The sequence below is a fragment of the Dermacentor variabilis genome, chromosome 8 (assembly GCF_050947875.1).
Source record: "Dermacentor variabilis isolate Ectoservices chromosome 8, ASM5094787v1, whole genome shotgun sequence".
NCBI lineage: Eukaryota > Metazoa > Arthropoda > Arachnida > Ixodida > Ixodidae > Dermacentor > Dermacentor variabilis.
The window spans coordinates 153,760,952-153,781,950 of record NC_134575.1 but is presented as its reverse complement, the minus strand read 5'-3'; the positions used below and the strand labels follow the sequence as shown (position 1 = coordinate 153,781,950).

At 47.2% G+C, this 20,999-nt stretch overlaps 1 protein-coding gene across 4 annotated transcripts in view; it reads left to right on the top strand.

The window, feature by feature from the left end:
- The window catches only part of LOC142590678 (phenoloxidase-activating factor 2-like), a 281,393-nt gene that overhangs the window by 103,495 nt on the left and 156,899 nt on the right, over positions 1 to 20,999 (top strand). For 2 of the 4 annotated variants that reach the window (XM_075703093.1, XM_075703089.1), the window contains exon 2: positions 9,797 to 9,887. The exons of the other annotated variants lie outside the window; for them this stretch is intronic. The gene's annotated coding sequence lies outside the window, so the exon portion shown is untranslated. The remainder of the gene's footprint in view (positions 1 to 9,796; positions 9,888 to 20,999) is intronic. 4 annotated transcript variants of the gene reach the window in all.

Genomic DNA, 20,999 nt, shown 5'->3' with positions numbered 1-20,999 from the left:
ACGGTTGCAACGGGGAGCAGAAGGTATTCAGCTTTTGCAGCAGCACATACAAAACATTCGCAGAAAGGCCTATTTTTCAATCAAAGACAAGGTGAAATTAGCCAACAACACGACTTTTCTTTCAACACGAATGCAATGTTTAGCAGTAAGATTACGTCACTTAAGGCACTAAGTCATACGTACTGGGCGCTTTTTGTGTAATAAAGACGAAATGCAAAAATCTGCAGATAGGACACTTGCAATACTCATGCTTTCCAGGAAAAAAGAAAGCGTATCATGCTTACACATGAAGGTTGTTCGCGCGGTTTTCCCATTGCTACAAACTATGAGGCTTTTCTTTCGAGGAACCCGTATGGGTTTCCTTTGTAGGAATTGCTACGAACGGGTAGATGTCTGATTTTCTCTTTATTCATTACTTCTCTCCACCTTGCGGTTTCCGCAGAACTACTACGTCAAATACTTGCCTTTGCTTTGAGTCGTCGACAAATTCGAATTAACCCTGCCATCTGCTAGCCGCCTAGTTAGCTCAGATGGTAGAGCTGCTGCCCCGGAAAGGCGGTGGTTTCGGCTTCGAGTCCTGGACTAGGACGAATTTTTCTTCAACTATGAGGCTTTTCTTTGGAGGAACCCGCATGGGTTTCCTTTGTAGCAATTGCTACGAACGGGTGGATGTGTGATTTTCTCTTTATTCATTACTTATCTCCACCTTGCGGGTTTCCGCAGAACTACTACGTCAAACACTTGTCTTTGCTTCTTGTTGTCGACAAATTCGACTTCGCCCTGCCATCTACTAGCCACCTCGTTATTTCAAATGGCAGAGCGGCTGCCCCGGAAAGGCGGTAGTCCCGGGTTCGAGTCCCGGACCAGGACGAATTTTTCTTCATCTATGAGGCCTTTCTTTCGAGGAACCCGTATGGTTTTCCTTTGTAGTAATTACTGAGAACGGGTGGATGTCTGATTTTCTCTTTATTCAGTTACTCAAGTTGCGACGAATATACCCAAGAAATTTGGAAGCGTTTGCGCATATGGTTGTCATGTGAAACGTCTAGGAAAGGCTCGGTGTAAGATTTACACCTAGATATTAATATACTGATGCCTGAGATACTATATTTGTATTTATATAATAGGAAAAACCATGAATCGATGTTTTTCACATGAATGTCATCAGTTGGCATTTAGATGAGTTAAGTTTCATTTGCCAGTCTTCAAACCATTTGTTAAGGAGATGAAGGTGCTCTTGAAAAATGCGATGATCATCAAGGCTGCGAATTGGTCGATATAGTATATAATCATCGGCAAAAACACGCGTGCACAGTGAGATGTTATTGGGCAGATCATTTATGTAAATAAGAAAAAAGCAAGGTACGCTGCCCTGCGGTACACCAGAGCTGACATATGCAAGGGGTGACGTAAAATTATTAACGACTGTAAATTGCTGACGATTTGTTAGAAAGTTACGAATCCAGGAGAGGGTTAAGCAGTCTAATTTGAGAACGGATAACTTGGAAATTAAACGGCAGTGTGCTACACGGTTGAAGGCTTTGGAGGAGTCGAGAAAAATGCAATCTGAAGATTACGGTCCATGTTAAAATGCAAGTCTGTAGTGAATTTTGTAGTGAATATGTTGTATATGGCTAAAACAAAACGCCGCAAGCCCTACTAACCTGCCATGTGGGTTTCTTCACCACTCTGCCGATATAGTGCAAGTGGGGCCACGATTGGCCTCAGCGTGAGTTGGGGGCACCACTAAACCTTGTGCAGTCGAGACATCTGTGCTACGAGCCGGTTATGCAGGGCTCGGCTGCTCTTCGTTTTATGGAAACTCGCAAGTGTCCATATTCGCCCTCTCTTTAGGTCAACGCAGTCGTATATCTGCACCACGTATGACCGCGGTTTCGGCGCTGGTGCAAGGACTGTGGCCTTGAGCTGCATGTCTGTGGCCCAGGCCAGGTCACCTGCTTGAAGCTTAGGAAGCAGCCTTGCACGATGGCGTCTATTGCAGTAGCGGCATTGACGCCTCCTGACCTGGTTCCCGGCCACCACTGCTGAGCTGCATTTTGCCGGATTTCGATGACGTGGTAGCATAGGAACCCTTGTCCTCAGTCGCCTACCCACAAATATTTCAGCAGGACTGATTCCAAGAATGCCTGGCGTTGCTCTGTAAGCCAACGGTCTCTGGACTTTAGAACGAGGTGCTTAACCGTCTGAACCATTCGCTCTGCTACCTCATTGCCGTGTGGGTGCCTCGGACTCGCGGTGACATGCCGAAACCCGTATGGCACAGCGAACTGTTCAAACTCGGCAGCCACGAATTGAGGATCGCTATCGGTTACCAAGCGCTCACGGATTCCATGCCTAGCAAAAATACTTTTCAGTCTTCCAATGACAGTTCCAGACTTCGTTGAAGGAAGAATGTTAACTTCCAGGTAATGTGAAAGATAGTCAACCACGACAATATATGTATGGTTCTGGATTACGCACAGATCTACTCTTACTCTCTCCCGAGGAAACGATGCTGTTGCGGTTATCATGGGCTCGGCTTGTTGAGGGGTGCGTTGTGCGCAAGCAGTTCACTGATTCACGAGCTGTGCCAGTTGAGTGCTCAGTCTTGGCCACAAGACAGAACCCTGATGTCCAACATGCAGTTTGCGCAGCACTTCTGTTCTGAGCGACTGAGGGATTACCAGCCTTGTTCCTTTTAACAGGACACCATATACTATGCTAAGACATGCTCCATCTTGCCAGTGAGGTGCGAGGAAGGAATGTTTCGTTTTCTCAGCCAATTATTTCTACACAGTATGCGCAGATGTTTACAAATGGGGTCAATTATTTGACAATCTCGCACTCGAGACAAGTAAATGTCGCCCGTTTCCAAACCAAGCGAACAGGTCTTCGAGTACGCTGCGATGTCGGACACGCTCAAACCTTTTTTGGATCGCTGCAGGTCACAGGGGACCGCGAAAGAATGTCGGCTGTGACTAGTGCTTTGGCGGGAGCGTACTACACACTGGAAAGATAGCGCATTAGGCGCAGCCGGAACCGCTGAATTAGAGGTGGCATATCATCAAGGGCCATCTGGCCCAGCAACGACACTAAAGGCTTGTGATAAGTTTCAAAAACAACATTTAGGCCACGTATGTACTCGTCAAATCTTTCGGCTGCCCATGTCAGTGCCAGCACTTCTTTTTCTATCTGGGAGTATCTCGTACCTTGGCTATAGTAAGTGAGTCGGGAAATTTAACCGGTCCTAATGCCTCCCAGGCTGGCAGTCTGAGAAGTACGTCGTGGAAGGCGCGAACGACGTAGCACGTCTGACGAGCAGTTTTCTCTTTCCAGACAGTCTCTGCGACAAGCTTACCTAATAGAATGAGCTTGTTGCCATCAGCCCCTGTAGTATTTCGTCTGCCTTATCAAGGCGGGTGGGCAATCCTGGAAAAGTAGACGGTAAAACCGACACTTCTGCTCCCGAATTATCCTTTGCAAGAATGGAAACAAGTTTATCAGAACCTTTCTTTCCCGGTGGCGTCAATCGCACCAATGAAATTTTCCCCGGTGTCGTGTTGGGCAATCGAGACGTGAATTTTGTTTGTGCTGGCACCCCTTCCTTGAAACATGCTTTCGCGAAATATCCTTTGTTGCCCCAGTTATGACACTTCGAATCTCTGGCCGGGCACGCCGACCACGGGTGGGCGTTGCCAGCGCAGTAGTGACACCGTCCTCTGTTGTGCTGTGGGCGTTTCTTGTGGCCAACAGCGTCCACTCTGGCTCCCTGGTCCTCAAGTTCTGGCGAGCTCCCGGTGTGGACAGTTTCCGGTCGAAGGCTCTGCTGCTGCTGCCGCACGGTTTCCTTGAGGCGAGCCTTGGCCAGCGCTGTAGCCAATTTCAACTACGGATACATCTGCAGGGTCTCGGTCAGTTGCGCGTCACGGAGGCAGGCGACAAACCTGTCACGAATGAGTCGTTTCTTCATATCCCCGAAATCACAGTGGTGTGCCAGCACGTGAAGTGCAGTTGCGAACTGATACACCGATTCTTCTGGCCACTGCTGGCGTCTATGATAGCAGGCAGTTTCATAAACTATGTTCCGCTCTTGACGAAATGAATGTCGAATACGCTTGACGACATCAAAACTCTTTGCTTCTTGGTCGGTCAACCCAAATGTAGCAAAGACTTCAAGGGCTTGGCGTCCGCTTGTGTACAGTAGTGTGCGCACCTGGGCCTCCCCCTTGCGTTCGCTGAGATGTGTGGCGAATCGGTAGCCATTGAAGTGGCTGATCCATGCCGGCCACTCCGACGTTTTGTCGAAGTCCAGCGGTGGCGGCTTCTAGAGCCTTGGGGTCACCGTTGCGGGCTTGTTTTCTATTATCTGTGCTGCCGTTCACAGCCTTAGCGGGGTAGTTGACCGCCGCCAACTTCTGACTCCATGCGGTGACATTGCATATGACCCCGTATGCGTGCCGGAAAGAGTCAGTCGACAAGTTGTGCTCTAGGTGGCAAAAGCGCCAGAAGCTTATGTTTACTGCAATGGCCAATAATATACACTTCGGGGGACATCACGTGGTAGCTTGGTGTGCGTAGCGTCGCCCAGCTATCCATAGTGACGTCACACGCAGAACACAGGCAGGAGATGGCAGCACAGCCAGAATTTCCGATATTTTATTCAAATGTGAAAAAATGAATAATCTGCAGTTTCTCTCTGCAAGTAACACAATATCTGTGAAGAACAAAATATTCATTGGAGGGGCCACTTCCTTCATTCGACGTGACATTCAGTCATAGAGTTCCGTGATATCTTGCCACTCGCACAAGGCTTCCCACTCAGCTCTGATGAGGCTCTGCAGCGCGTCCGCAGTCGTGACAGCGGCCCGCCTTGAAACCTGGTTCTTCATGATCCCCCACACATTTTGGATGGAATTTAAGTCTGCTCCACACGGTGGCAATTCGAGCTGACGCACACGATAGTGTTCGAGCAGTTTCCTCATGCTGCGCGCTGTATGGGCAGTGCTGCGGTCATGATATAACAGCCATCTTCAAACGGCCAGTCGAGGGCATATGGCGCGAGTGTATTGGTGAGTATCTCGCGGTATCGTGACGCCATCAGTGAACCATCGAACCGCATAAGTGATCCAAGTCCATTATTGCTTAGGGCGCCCCAAACACGCCCCGAGCACCAGCCACTGCTTAGAACATGCGTGTAATGGTGCAGATGCCTAAAAATAAAAGAAAGCTTTATTGACGAGGTATGTCTAGGGTCTCCATTCATTAAGATGGCCAAGAAAAGCATTACGACACCTCACCATATACGCACCAAATAGCTCTACAATAAGTTGTTCAAGCGAGCTAAAATTGTCTAGGTATGTTTTTTTTTGGTTACAATAAAAACACTACATTAGCACCAGCGGAAATCATGATTGCTAAAATCGTCCGCGAAGTGAGGTTTCATGGTGGTAATAAAAGATTCGGAAATTCATGTAAAGAAAGGGCTCAGCAGTGCTGAAACCGGCTGAAACAACCTTACGATCAAGATCATGCGAGTAAGATAATAGGTATTGATACTTCCAGCTCAACGGACGCCAGACTCATAGCTGCTGGTCCAAGCGGGTACTGAACGTACTCTCATCTGCGAACATGACCTGCTGGTGCTCCTCCGCTGTCCGGTGCTCCATGGTATTCGCAAGCTGCAACCTTGCGATCCTCTCAGCGTTCATTCAAATATGGCTTCTGGGCTGCAACGCAGTTTTTCAGTCCCAGCTCTTTAAGCCGTCTATGTATGCTGTCGCATGACACGGAGGGACATATCTTGCCGAATTTATTTTGCGCTACGAAACGTGTCTGCCACAACAGCGGCAACAATCAGCCTTATTCTTCTGACGTAGCTCTTGGACGGCCGGCACGTTTAGCATCCGTTAATCGGCAGATGTAAACTCTGTAGGCCATTATAATGCGACTTATTGAAGTTCTCCATTTTCTTGTGCGCCTGAAAATTTCAGCAGGACGTTCTCGCTGGCTAGTTGGTTCATACTTGAAGTAAGGTTAAAACTGCGTAAAAAACGACGACAAGCGCTTCAAACACACACTACACTACGAGTGCAGAATGGACGCTGGAAATTCCTAGTTGCGGGACACCTTCCAGGAACAAATTCACAATACGTTGCCTGTCTTCCAGCGGCACTCTTCGCGACATTCTTGCAGACTGCATTTGTAGAATTATATCCTGCTGCTTATCTTATCGCGATACTATTAGGAATTAGCAACCAGCTTTCAACTTCCCCAAACAACCACACTGATTACAGCGCGTTTGTCTCGTGCGTTTGTCTCGTGTTTGTCGTGGCAGTACTGCAGTGCACGAAGCCACCAAATGATAGCCATTAATGCTACAGGCAGAAGCAGAGGCTGCTGCGGTGACAATCTGCGAGCGCCTGGTGGAAGTGACAACTTGAAACGCCTGCGAGCACAAAAATCCGCGCAGCAACGCTGTCGACTGCAGACGGCTTATGGAGCAGACAGCAATTACGTGACGCGTTCGGGTGGTCCGTCTTATTTGGGGGCCGACTGTACATGATGGCTAAACAGCACAGGCTGACGCGACGTGTAAGCGCACCATAGGTCGCTCCGTTTGACAAAGAGATTAGGTATCTCGATGAAGTTTTGATTGAGGTATCTTGCCGGCACGATTTGTTTTATAGCGCAGCTCTTAGCACCCGTTCCTGTATCGAGCATCGATGTTACGGCGGCGTTTTACAATTGCTAGTAGGTACAGCGGGGCGTGGCGCGTTTTATGGCGCTAGGCGTTTCTGCGCAAGCGTGAGTAAGAGCGGGTGCGAAAAAGAAAATCTGGGGACCTTTGCTCCCGTGATTATGTGAGTCTGCCTAGGCACAACGGCGGAGGTTGCTTAACGCGTGTTGTATGGGTTTGTCCCCTAGGCATGCCGGCATTGCGGAGTGCCGTGGAGTTAGTTTACGCCCCGCCGCTGCCTGCCCGCGTGGTGAGGCAGTGGGCACGGACGCCCCATTTGGTGATCGCTGTGTCTGAAAGGGCAAGGTTCTGACTGGTGCTGTATAAGTTGCAGGTCGCTTTTTTAGTCGCGACGATAGATTGTATTTTTTCAAGCGCCGCTCCAGGAGGGCTCAAGTAACCGGCAAACGGAGGCCTCACGGGAGCATATGAGGCTATATTAAAGCAGGCGGCGAACCCAGGGCACCCAAGGGGTAGCGGGGGGATCAAAGCTGGAAGCACGGCGGCCCGTGGGTTGCGGCCACGGAGGCCGAAGCGTGCCAGGGGTTGTTCGCATAAAAAATTGACTGTCCGCGAGAGCGGACAGCCGATCTCACACTGCCCTGGCACGCGCAGGCCTCTGCGAGCCCAACCCACGAACCAGTCCGGGTTCTAGATTTGGTGTCCCCGTCGCCGCTTTGGTGTCCTGGAGGCCCAGCCAATAATGCGAAATAATGACACAACGTTTTAAACACGATTGACTAAATATAATTTCGTGGAGCCGCCAACTTGCGATGCAGCACTGCCGCGCCCCGCGACTTCTGCCGGCGCGCCTAGGGACAAGCGCATACAACACGCGCTAAGAGACTACTGCGTAGTGTCTAGGCAGAGTCGTATATTCAAGGAGCGAAAGTCCCCACATTTCCTCTTAAAAACTAAAAAATTCAGTTATAGGGTTTTACGTGCTAAAACCACTTTTTGATTATGAGGCAGCCGTAGTGGAGGACTCCGGAAATTTCGATCACCTGGGGTTCTTTAACGTGCACCTAAATCTAAGAACGCGGGTGTTTTCGCATTTCGCCCCCATTGAAATGCGGCCGCCGTGGGCGAGATTCCATCCCGCGACCTTGTGATCAGCAGCCTAACACCATAGCCACTGAGCAACCACGGCGGGTAACATTTCCTCTCTCGCACACGCTCTTACTCGCGCATGCGCGCAAACGTCCGTCATCTCCGCAAGTTCCATGCCCCGCTGTATCTACTAGAAAGTGGAAATACGCTTCCCGGCGTATCCTAGCGAACGAGCGCAGCAGAAAGAGCGAACACGGGGTGCATGGATGATGAAAAAAGCGGCGAAAGCGAAAAATGCGCGAGGAGGAAAGCCGGGACGGATGCAGCGGAAGCATGAGACGGAAAGCGGAGGAGGAAGAGATGACGAAAGCATGAGAAAAAGGCGTAGTGCCGCACAAGCGTAGTGTCTGCGGCGACGACCGCTACGAGATGACGTTAGAGAAGTTAGTTGGCCGTTGTCTGTTCACCGATGACTTTGTCTTCGATCATTGCTTTTGCATCTCAGGGCAAACGGGTGTGTCGAATCAGCTAGGTAGGGCGGGAGATGAGCAAGATTGTACTGAGTGATGTAAAAAAGAGAGGGAAAAGTTTCTCTTTTTTCTTATTTTGGTTTGACACCTCTGATGACTGTTGCCTAAACCAAGGAACTTTTTTGAGTGGTCCTGCGCACTAGCAGCCCCCACTTCACCCCCCCCCCCCCACCCTGTGTAGATAAAGCCCTGTTTTCCATGAAAAAAATTCAGTTGAAGTCCGGCGTTCGTGTTGTCTTCCTCTTCTCGTCCGTGTTCAGTTGTGCGCTGGAACGATGTTTCATAATGCTAATAATAACCAACTAGCCCCGCTGTCCATACTTAGCATTGCTTTTCACCAGCTAACAAATGTTACACGTTTTACCTCGACGTACGAGGCGCTTGCATGTATCAGAAGTTTCTCGGATGTTATCCATTGTTCTATCCGTTGGCTGTTGTCATCAATGCTTCTTGTGATCTGATTGTATGCGTGATGCGTATTGCGTAGTACTTCTTGGAACCCAGGAGGACATTAGCGATTACACTGGAACCTTCGAACAGTCATGCGTAAAAGTCGACGCGCTTGACTCGCAGACCTGATTTTCAGAGATCGCCGACTCTGCTACACGTCTCTCTCAAATTGTTTGCCACAGTATATCGCGAAATGAAAACATTCATAAAGCTGCACTCAAATTTCCCATTATGTTTATCGTAATCATCATCGAATTTTTCTTGTTCGTTTCTCCTTTTTCCGGAGTCCAGCATTATTGACACTTAAATCTTTTTTTCTTGATTCCAGTTTTAGTCTTCTGACAAATCTGTTTTGTTTGTTTCTATTGTAATTATATGCTGTTAGTGCTGCTCTGAGTTTTAAATCTGTCAAGTCGTGGTTAGCATAAGTATGGCTTGTTCGTAGATTTCTAACCGCTTTTCCTTGTCGGCCGGCAGAGTCACTTAGATAACGTTGTGCCCTTTGTGTCTTCAGCCTTATGTTGCTTCGAGTAAAGAATACGTCGATAGTAAACGCATTGCCCTGTCTGTTTTTCACACGTTGAGTCGTCTGTGCTGTTAAGCAATAATGAATAACAAGAATTTACTGTTTAACTTTACTTCACATTAAAAGAAAAATAGGTATAAGTGGCAAAATGTAATAGCAATAGCGTGCTTTCATTTGACTTAACGAAATGCTCTGCATATCACGGATTCTCGCGCACTTTAGCGACCCCGAACCTGGAACAACTGCTTGGACCAGGGGCAAAAGTTGACGCCTTGGTAAGACGCCATCGGGAGTGAAATGCCGAACCGGTTGCCGCTTGAAGAAAAACTGGGCGCGCCGTCTTGGCTACCTACGACGTCATGCAATGCCACTAATCGACACCACGTCACAGCCTGTTTTGTTTCCTACGTCGAGACATTTGCTAAGGCGGCGCGTAACTTTAAGGAGGAAACCCGCGGGGCACTTTCCGAGTCGAGAGGCAATCGCTCTCTCTCTCTCCCCCAGCTGCTCGTCGCTTGCCGTCGAGCCCAGACCAAGGACGGCCACGCTCGCTCGACGCCGCTGTGTGCACCACCGCAAGTCTAGTCAACCAACGGTGAGTTTCGGTCGGCGCTGAACCATGGACCGCGCTTCATGCGGCGAAGTAAAAACGGCGTGGCACTTCCCATATGACTTTGCTTAAAGTTTGAATGGTCTGCTTCAGCTCGAGCGCTTATCCGCGAATATATCTATGCATTGAAGTCCTCAATGCGCTTTTTCTAAGCTTATGTGTCGAAACATATGGCGGCGAGTAACAATGATACATGAAGACTTTCTAACTGCCTTACCAGTTTAATAGCAGGATGCACAGCGTTTTTTTTTTCTGTGGTATTCTTGGAATTGCCCCACGCATGAGCGTCCACTTCGAAGACGGGGAGGCGAGACCGGAGGAGCTTCCAAGGTTGAACCCATCCCGTCGCTAGAGACGATAAGGTCTGCATTCACAAGCGTGGAGATTAGTTTAGCAAGCATCGCGATTGCCCTGACGTGCTCTTTCACAGAATGGGATCTGCCGCGTTTCTGACCGCAAGAGTGGGCTGAAAATGTTTGCAGGACAATACCAATAACGAAACCCCATGGAAAATAGAAAATAAAAAATGAAAGTGATTGATATATGTATTTTTTTTTTACTGTTCTCACTGTAATGCACGCAATGTCTTTAACGGACGTCGAGATAAATGCCGCCTGAAACGTTGTTGTGGTTGGCATTAACGCGAAAATACTTTTTATATTAGGTTCATGGTCAGTCCTACAGAGATAGCAATATGTCGACTGCTGCCTAGGCGCCTCGTATAGTTTTTCTGCGTTCTGTACACACCAGTCAAATGGCAACATATTCGCTTGTGCAACACCAAGTGGCATTTACACCTCCTATTTTCATTGCATTCGCTTGAGTGTTGATAAAAGAAAGAGTGCAGTGTAAAGTGCTATGGCCGATGTTGCAATAATTTCAACCACACAGACATAAACATTATCGACTGCCTCAAGCTACAGCCAATTTAGGCTGCATCGAAATAACATCTGCGTTTTTCAGTGCGTTTCGTAAGAGCCTGCTTCGGCTAACGTTCACGACGAAGGCGCCCAGAAAATGATAAAGGACTTTTGCAATCGAAAAGGTTTGTGGACTTTGCGGCCTACGAAGGCTGATCAATGCATTATGCGATGAGCGTTCTTAGACACGCCGCCGTGTTTAAGGGAAAAGGATTGCGGCGCGGCGCAGTACGCAAGGCCGGAATGTGTGTTATACGTTCGCCTAAACTGGCTATATTATACTGAAGGCGTTCGCGTGTGGCAAATAGTTCCTGTTGTTCGCCGCGAACATTATGCAAGTTTACGGGACGTTTACGTTATAGTATTTTAATGCTTCTTTTTCTAAATTTCATGATTAAAACGAAAGCTAGATGGCTCATGGGTCGAAGAATGGACCGTCCAGCGTTTAGCACCAAAATTCAATGACATCAAAATTCATGGTGCCACCGACGATCACTGGTGGCAGTAGAACCTGTGACCTTTCGTGTTAATTAAGGCAAATTACGGCACAGTTAATTCGGGCAGAATTAAAGCACAGGAACCGCGACCTATCAAGGCGAAGTTAATTAAAGTAGAGTTAACAGAGGCGCTCAAGCCCATGACCTTGGGTGGGAAAAAACAATAGGAAGTAACAACGAATTCAAATGAGAATGTCAAGTAATTTAATGAATGTCTGGTGCCTGCGCATGCTTTCGTCTACATCCTTTTAGATTAGGCTGAAGGGACTGTGAACTTTTAATAACTTATTCTTGCAATGATTTCTAACTCTTACGGCAAACAGAAATGGAACCTTCTATATCATTTATTATATCACTGACCACTACACATGCACTTGATTTGGAAACCAACTCTCCCTCTTCGAACAGGATCTCTCGACTCGGCTTATATATTTGTGAGTCTACCTTTGCGCTCGCTTCTAAGACTCTGCACAGTACATGTCTTTCAGTGACAAAAATCACGCACCAACCATTGAGACTGTTCGTAACACTGCCATGTTGCAGGAGGGGCTCTATAGACGGCTATAAAGATATAACTTGATAGCCCTGTAGACACATTAGTGCGTGCATGCTTCAAGCACGCGCAGTAATATTAATGAAAATGGCAAAGTAATTAGCAAGCTATAATAAAAAAAATAGCAGTACATCAAGTTTTTGATATCCTTGTCAGCTTTAATGCGATTAGTAGTCTTTCTTACGACGGATGTGTAATTGGTGATTCTTTTTTTTATGCGTTCGATGAAATCGCCTTGCAGGCGACTTCGCCGAATAGCAATGAGCAGACGCGAAGCTATGAAGGCAAGACCGATATGATCCCTAGGGCATTTAAACGTGTACTGTGTTCGCTTTCGCTGCAAAATGACGTCCTCGTGAAGATGAACTTCTCTCGAGTTCGTGCCGATCACCTTCTTGTTGCGTATTCGGCGAGAGGTTCTGCATGCCTTTCATGGCGATCCAACCTCCGGTGCAACTTTAAAAATTAAATCACGGGGTTTCACGTGCCAAAACCACTTTCTAATCATGAGGCACGCCGTAGTGAAGGACTCCAGAAATTTCGACCACCTGGGGTTCTGTAACGTGCACCTAAATCTAAGTACACGGCTGTTTTCACATTTCGCCCCCATCGAAATGCAGCCACCGTGGCTGGGATTCAATCCGGCGACCTCGTGCTTAACAGCCCCCAACACCATAGCCACTAAGCAACCACTGCGGGTCTCCGGTGCACCTTGGATTCTCCCGTACGCTTGTGAGGATTGAGGAGAAGTATTACTGGCCGCGCCTAATCACCCCTTGAGTTAAAGCAAGCCGTGACTGTCAGCGACGCAAGACAGAACTAAGGCCGGAGAGACTGCTACAACTAATAGCGCCTCCTTGCTGACGATTCCAGAAGATAGGGATGGACTTACTTGCAGTTTTTCTGAAGTCAATATCTGGAAATACGTGGATTGTCGTGGCCACCGACTACCTTACCTGCTATGAAATATAATTCAATGATCCTAATGAATACTAAGCTTATATGAGCGGCATGTTTCACTCTTGTTCTCTCAATCATTGTCTACCGGATGATTGGAAAGTGGGAAAGCTCGCTCAAGTATTCAAAGCAGGTAACAAAAACTCCTCCTTAAACCACCGCCCCATTTCATTAACTAGTGTTCCTTGCAAAATCATGGAACATGCGATATACTCGCATATCATGAACTTTTTAGACTCGGTAAGCATCTTTCATCCGTCTCAACATGGTTTTCGTAAAGGGCTTTCATATGAAAAAGCAAATATGGGGTTTTACGTGCCAAAACCACTTTCTGGTTATGAGGCACGCCGCAGTGGAGGACTCCGGAAATTTCTACCACCTGGGGTTCTTTAGCGTGCACCTAAATCTAAGTACACGGGTGTTTTCGCATTTCGCCCCCATCGAAATGCGGCTTCCATGCCCAGGATTCGATCCTACGACCTCGTGCTCAGCAGCCCAACACCATAGCCACTGAGCAACCACGGCGGCTAAAAGGCTTTCATATGAAACACAACTAGCTACCTTCCTTAATGATCTCCACGTTAATCTGGATAACAACGTTCAAACCACTGACATCTTTCTAGACTACTCTGAAGCTTTTGACAAAATGCCTCATAACCGCTTGTTAATAAAATTATCCATATTGAACATGAGTCCTCAAGCAGTACAATGGGTAAAAGAATTCCTTACTAATCGTTCCCAGTTCGTCCTTGTCAATAAATTCTCCCCGAACCCCTCCCTGTCACTTCAGGCGTCCCTTAAGGCTCAGTCTTAGGACCACTTCTTTTCCTAATATACATTATCGATCTTCTGTTGTATGTACCTTGCCTATTCGCATGTTCGCTGACGACTGTGTGACTTATCGTACTTTGACTAACATCTCTGACCAAGCATCTCTCCAGAAAGACCTCACTAACGTGCGAGACTGGTGCAACCGTTCGCAAATGGCCTTGAACCCTAACAAGTGCCAATTTATTTCGATCTCCCGCCGTCGTAATCCTTATCTCTCTACTTAAACAATTGCAAACGTCCCAGTAGAATCAGTTGTAGCCTATGAGTACTTATGCGTAACCCTGCTCCACGATCTTTCCTGGAATGTGCATGCCACTAACGTAATTTCTTCAGCGAACAAGGCCCTTAGGTTCATGAGGCGTCACCTTCGTCATGCTCCATAGCACGTCAAACTACTCGCACGTAAATCATTTGTCAGACCACAACTGGAATATGCCGCCGCCATTTGGAACCCTCATCAAACTTATATCAATGCACTCGAGTCAGTTCGGAATCGTGCGACTAGATTCATCCATTTTTCATATTCATATAACATCAGCATTTCACACTTAAAGGCAGAATCTAGCTTGACATCTCTTGTTTTTCGTCGTCATATCGTCACGCTCTCTCTTTATCACAAATGTCTTTACAGCTCGCTAAGCCAGCCATCTTACATCACGCCATAATATTCACGCATGTCACAGCGCACCAGCAATCAACCCCAAGTTTTTCGTCCTCGAACACGAGCTGCTACTTTTCAATCTTCATTTTTTCCTCGAGCTGCCAAAGACTGGAACGACGTACTCTTAAATGTCGTTGCCATCACATGTCATTCACAATTACTAGAAACTGTTGAAACTAGTACCTTAGGGTAACACCTGCCTTTCTTGTGTCCACATGTTAACCACCCCTTATGTAATACCTCTAAAGGGGTGCTTAAGGCAATAAAATGAAATGAAAATGAAATGAAATGAAACGAGTCTCACTGAGGCGTAGTGCGGCCATACTATGGTATGGTATGGTAAAATGTTATTGAGGTCCTGCAGATCGTGACTCACCACGAAGCGGGCCGCTGCCACGTGGGGACCGGAAGGCCAACCCTCTCGGCCGCATCGTGGGCCTTCTGGACAGCCCACAGTTGGCCAGCCAGAATTGGGCTGCAGGGAACCGCCTCCCATCTGGCCGAGCTATTATCGATGATAGAGCGTTACCGCGCACACTGCCAGAGCATGTATTCTAACGAGGCTATTTCTCCACAATCACGACAAGCACCATATGTGTAAGTATCCGTATAGATCGTATGTAAGAGCGATTGATTGGGATATGTATTCGTTAGTACTAGACGGAGCGTTAGTGTTTGAGCTCTATTGAACCGTGGATTAGGAACAAAGTAGGTTCTACGGCTGGGATAGTACTGCTTAGTAATCTCGTTGTAGGTGTACGGCGTGTCCCTGTGCTCTGGGAAGTCGTCTTCCGATTGGTTGGGGGTAGCACGGTGGGCAAGTTCGCGTGCAGCCCCGTGAGCCGGCACGTTGAGGTTGGAAGGAGCACCCTCTATCTGACACTAATGTTCAGGAAAGCAATAAATGAAGTGGTGCGTGATTTTCTTGCCGCCAACAAGTCTTAGGGCCTGTTTCGAAAAGGTTCCTTTTACAGCGAAGGTGTATACCTCTACTGTCCAAGGAAATTTTCGTGTCGTTGTAAGCAAAAAACTCCCCATACGTGGGCCGGTGCCGAAGATAGTGCAATGCCGGGCCGACGCGCGGCTGAGGTGAAGCAGGCGCTAAGCACTCAACATACGTGGGCCGATCCCGAAGATAGTGCAATGCCGGGCCGACCCGCGCCGGAGGTAAAGCAGGCGCTAAGCACTCAGCATACGTGGGCCGATCCCGAAGATGGTGGAATTCCGGGCCGACCCGCGATGGAGGTGAAGCAGGCGTTAAGCACTCCTCATACGTGGGCCGATCAAGACGATAGTGCAATGCCGGGACGACCCGTGGCGGAGGTGAAGCAGGCGTTAAGCTCTCCCCATACGTGGGCCAATCCCGAAGATAGTGCAATGCTGGGCCGACACGTGGCGGAGGTGCAGTTCACTATTAAGGGGCCCACATACAGACAGTTTCGCGGTCATCCTTCTTAACAGAGTGGAAGGGCACTGACTTTCTTTCAGGTGCTCTAAGCAGACTTTGAATCGCTATAAATAATATCCCGTGAGCTATGCAACAGGGATGGTGCAATAGCCATTGGTTCAGGGATTTTCGAGCCCCTGGTCCGAATCAAGGCAGCGTTGGCGATTCCTTGCAGACCATCGACAGTGACGATGGTGAACGCCCGACGTCCCTTGCAAGAGGCAGTATCCACAAAGCTGACCTGTCGCTGATGGCTATGTATTTGCCTAAATAGGTTGGCAGCCCTTGTCCTTTATCTACCTCGATTATGATCGGGGTGCATGTTCTCAAGTATGCTCGTGACCGTAATGTTCTAACGAATCGACGGAGGAAGGTCAGATAACTTCTCCGCTACTCTATCCGGGTGATGCCCGAGTTTCTGCAAGATGGATCTCCCTGCCTTACTTATAGTGAGGCATGTTAGCTGTGCGCGCTCCTGAGCCTCTGCAATCTATTCCCGAGTATTGTGAATGCCAAGCTGCATTAAGCTCTCTGTAAAAATGTGTACTGGTAACCCGAGAACCCGCCTAGTAATCTTCCTTACCTGAGCATTCAATTTATCCCGCTCATTCCATTTCCATCGATACATGGCTGCCACGTATATAAAGTGGCCCAGAACGAAAGCATGTACTAGTCAAATGAGGTTATCCTCCTTGAGTACATGATGCCGATTTGATACCCTCCGAACTAAACGAACGGCACTCTTGGTTTTAGCAATTAGCTTGCCTATACTCTTGCCATTGACTCAATGATCATGCCCGTTGCAGTCTTTGATTTTGATACCCTCGTCTGTATATTGTATCTTAACAATTCATTGTATTTAAAGAATAATAAAATAAAGTGAAACTGAAAACTGAAAGACCTTGATTGAATCGACTCTGACTGTGCGGCAACTGTTTCTAGGAGATAGGTTGATGTCTCTGTCTTCTATCGATGTCTAATCCTTGGGCCTTGGGTCTTAGACCACGTTTCTTGGGACTATATATATACCGTGGGAGTTCCGACTTCTGGTGATCAGCAGGTGATCGGGGCGTGGCTGCCACATAAAAAATGTTGGTCCTGCTGTTAAGCTGATAAGTGGTATGAGTGAGTTCGCTTTCGTGATCAGTGAGGCGACATCACCACGAGCATCTGGTCTTCTCCAAGGTCGCATCTAAAGGCGAAAATATATTCAGAGGAAATACAGAATGCTTCTGTCGAGAGAAAAAGAAAAGTGATGAATAACAACCGGCATTGTAGAACCAGGTTGTAAAATGTCGCCAAAGACAGTGCCCCGTCCTTATCTCTGTAATCAACGGAAAAGTACATCGACAGCATATCAACTAGCATGTAACTGATACACTAACGGCTTATACGAGGTGTACGTGGACTGTTTAAATTTCGCGAAACCATGCAACGCTTGTTTCGTGCCCAGAAAAGACTTAGTTTACGAGAAAATTGCACCTGAAGGGTCTGAATACCTTTTTCGTAGTTCAAATCTTCCACCTCCCAACCGGGGGAGTGGTGACGTTGCGTACGCCATCACCGCCCTTTGCTGCCATCTGCAAGTAAAACTGCTCCCGACAGACTGCGGCGCCGAGCCAAGAAAGATAAAATCAGGGCGGTGGATTCGCCGCTGCAGCTGCTATTTGGCCAAGTGGCGTAGACCGTTCGGGCATCCGGCGACCATCACATGGCAGTTGAAGTCTCTGTTACTCGCAGTTTGTGCGAGTTTCGAGAGCGAGCAAAACCAGCACAGCACTACGCGATTACTACTGAAACGCGAAAGCGTAGGCATCGCGGACTCTAGAATAAAGGAAACCGTTCGACCACCCGCGTCGTTGTCAAGGGTAATTTCATTCATTTCTTTCGTATAAACATGAAATAGAACTGGAGAAGTACCTTTTTATTTCGTCTTATAATACAACGCAAGGATGTTTTCTGCAACGAGTGGTTGCGTACTAGTGACTGAATTTAACTGAAGAGCGCTTTCGTCACCGAGCACGTACTTGAATTTCCCGGGGGAGTCTCTAATCATGTCCTGCATTTACTTCAATTTCTCGCTTATTAAGGCTCCGTTCGTGTTAATATTGACGCCTTAGAGATTCCCGAGCACTAAGCTACCACTTTAGCGTGACTTAATATTTGCCTTAGGTGCCTCTTTAAGGTCGTTACTGGTTTGTGTTGTGTCTAGCACGAGCGAGTAGTGTCAGCGATGTCATTGGTGAGAAAACAGTGAGCTAAGCGGGCAGAAAAGGTACTTGAGTTCGCCACATTGAACATACCGCCGCGTTGGAGAAAGCCTGTGACATCAGTTGCGCAGGCGACCAGGAAGGCATGAGTGGTAGCTTACCGTTTATAGCTTACCCTAGTGTAGTCTTTCCCATGCATTTTCTATGGAGCCTTGTGTATACCTAAGGGTATGCATAAATCTGATCATATGGGTATTCTCTCTGATAAATTATTTTTGTTTCAATTGTTTCTTATCGCTTATAATGCTACAATTATCTATATTCCTACTGTTATAACATATAATTGTCCTAATTTTTCAAATTACGCATTTTTGTGCAGATACAAAACATTACACAATTCGCGTGACATATTTTGCTGGAGTACTCGGCAAAGATTCCTGATTAATTATAATACGGGCATCTTGGCAAAGGTGAAACCGCTGGAAATTTCAGCAGAGCACTCCCTTAAGTATAAAAGAGAACTTAAAGACAAAGAAACCATAAGATAGACATGGTGGTAAAATTTCGACACGGATAAATTGGCTGTAGGACTAGTTTAGCTGATAGCTGATGGTGACAAATACGAAAAGGGTTCTACTTAAATTTAAGACGATGCAACGAGCTATGGAAAGAAGAATGATGGGTGTAACGTTAAGGGATAAGAAAAGAGCAGATTGGGTGAGGGAACAAACGCGAGTTAATGACATCTTAGTTGAAATCAAGAAAAAGAAATGGGCATGGGCAGGACATGTAATGAGGAGGGAAGATAACCGATGGTCATTATGGGTTAGGGACTGGATTCCATAGGAAGGGAAGCGTAGCAGGGGGCGGCAGAAAGTTAGGTGGGCGGATAAGATTAAGAAGTTTGCAGGGACGACATGGCCACAATGGGGGTAGTTGGAGAAGTATGGGAGAGGCCTTTGCCCTGCAGTGGGCGAAAGCAGGCTGTTGATGATGATGATGATGATGATGATGACAAATAAGGTGAGAATTGTCGACAAGTGTCCTGTATGTCCAGTGGCTTACGCCAGCGCCCGCATACTGTCGGGCGACTGCACATATAAACGATATGCCTGGTAGTCAGTCGATACAGGGTGAGTCGAGTCTGTAATTTTGGGGGCGGACTCCGTCACATTAAATACAATGCACTCCACAGTGTCATTCTTCGACGGCTGCTACCGATTCTCGCGTAATGCGGATGCGAAGAAATTCTCTCATGTGCCGACTGTCCCCTTCCAAGAACTGTCAGCATTCCTTAAATGCACAACTCTCGAAGGCAATTAACTTTGAGGACTTGTGCGTGAGGCCTTTGAGTACGTGGACCCTTTTTGGCATTTGATAACCTGCTAGCCTTCAGTGCGGCAATATTGCAAAGGCTGGATGGCGACAATATGGAGAACAAACAAATACCGCGTGTATTACTGCACAGTAATCGTAAATAGCTGCCTGCTTTCACCCACCTAGATGACCGTGACAAAACAACTGACAACTTGACAACTAATGCAAGCACTGTATATGTCACGCCAAAAGGTGTACCTGGCCCGGTGGCCATTAAATTGGTCGTCATATGGTGAGAAGCTTCGGCAAAAGCATGCTAACGGACGACGAAACAAAGACAGTTGCACAGTCCTTGTGTTGTGCCATTTGCCTGAAGGTGGAAAACCAAATTGTTGATTTGTCCATCTTAATACATAGGCACTCTTTTCTCGATTTGCAACTGCTGCGGCAGTCCACGAGAGGGGACAGAAAAATCGCTAGGGAAATAATTGGAGCACTTTAACGAAACTGATCGGTCAAACTCAAAAACCGTCCACTACGGTGTTTTGCGTAGATAATGTGAGACGTTCGGGCGCTAAGAATGTGTTCCGACAGAAGAAAAGCTTCGACAATTATCCTAGCTCGTTACCACGGGAAGTTACCACGTTAGGTCACCACGGGAAGTTTGAAACGTTTAAGGTCACTACGCCACGTGGTGGCACTCCCGCGAACTAAACCCTTATGTCCGAAAAAGCTGGATACGATAGCACTATAAGGTTTGAGAGGCAATGACCATTTAACTTTGTTATTCGACGTCTTATTTTTATTTAATTTTTTCATTTATTTGTTTCCACAAGCAAGGAGGTACAAGGTTGGGGCGGAAAAACAAGGGGAAAAAAGCTGCGGAAAAGCAGCTTGACTGGCGCCAGGTTCCGTTTACAATGGCAGCAGCAGGGCAGGTGGGAAACGTTAAGAAAAAAAAAGAAAGAGGAGAAAAAAAAAGAAGGGCAAGAACACTAAGGGCAAGAATCACTAATTACAACAGTACACAGTCAAGATGGCAGGAGCATATCACGCAGATTTTTTGCGGAACAAGTGAGCACATCGTATTGCATCTGGTAAGATCATTGAGTAAACTGGGCAGCCAGTGGCATAACATTTGCTGGCCATAATTAGTCCGAAGTTGAGGAACACACCAAGTCTCAGGAGCTCGAGTTGTGTAAGGGGCTTCTCGTTTTGTGAGATTTGCGAGAGAGCTGAGGGCGCCAATAGTTTTCTCATATTTTCTGTAGGTTGACAACAAGCGCAGGTTTATTAGGGGAGGCATTTAAGGGTTCTAAGCGCGCTGAAAAGAGGAGCGGAATGAAAATCACGAGGCTTATTAGAAATGACGCGAAGAAATTTCTTCTGGATTACAAACAGCTTGTGAATATTTGTGGCTGAAGTTGTCCCCCATACGAGGCAGCAGTAATTTAGGTGTCTGAAAGAAAGTGAGTTATAAATGAGCAATTTCAAGGATTGCAGCAGGTATCTAAAGGAATAGACAACACCCAACACCAGTGACAGTTTTTCGGTGAGGAAATGTACATGAGAGTGCCATGTCATATCATGATCAAAGTGTACACCCAGAGATTTGATTGATTGGTCTCAACTTGAATAGTACTGGAGTTAAGCACAATATCTGCAGGTAGCAGGACATTCATATTTATTGGATGAAAGAGCAAG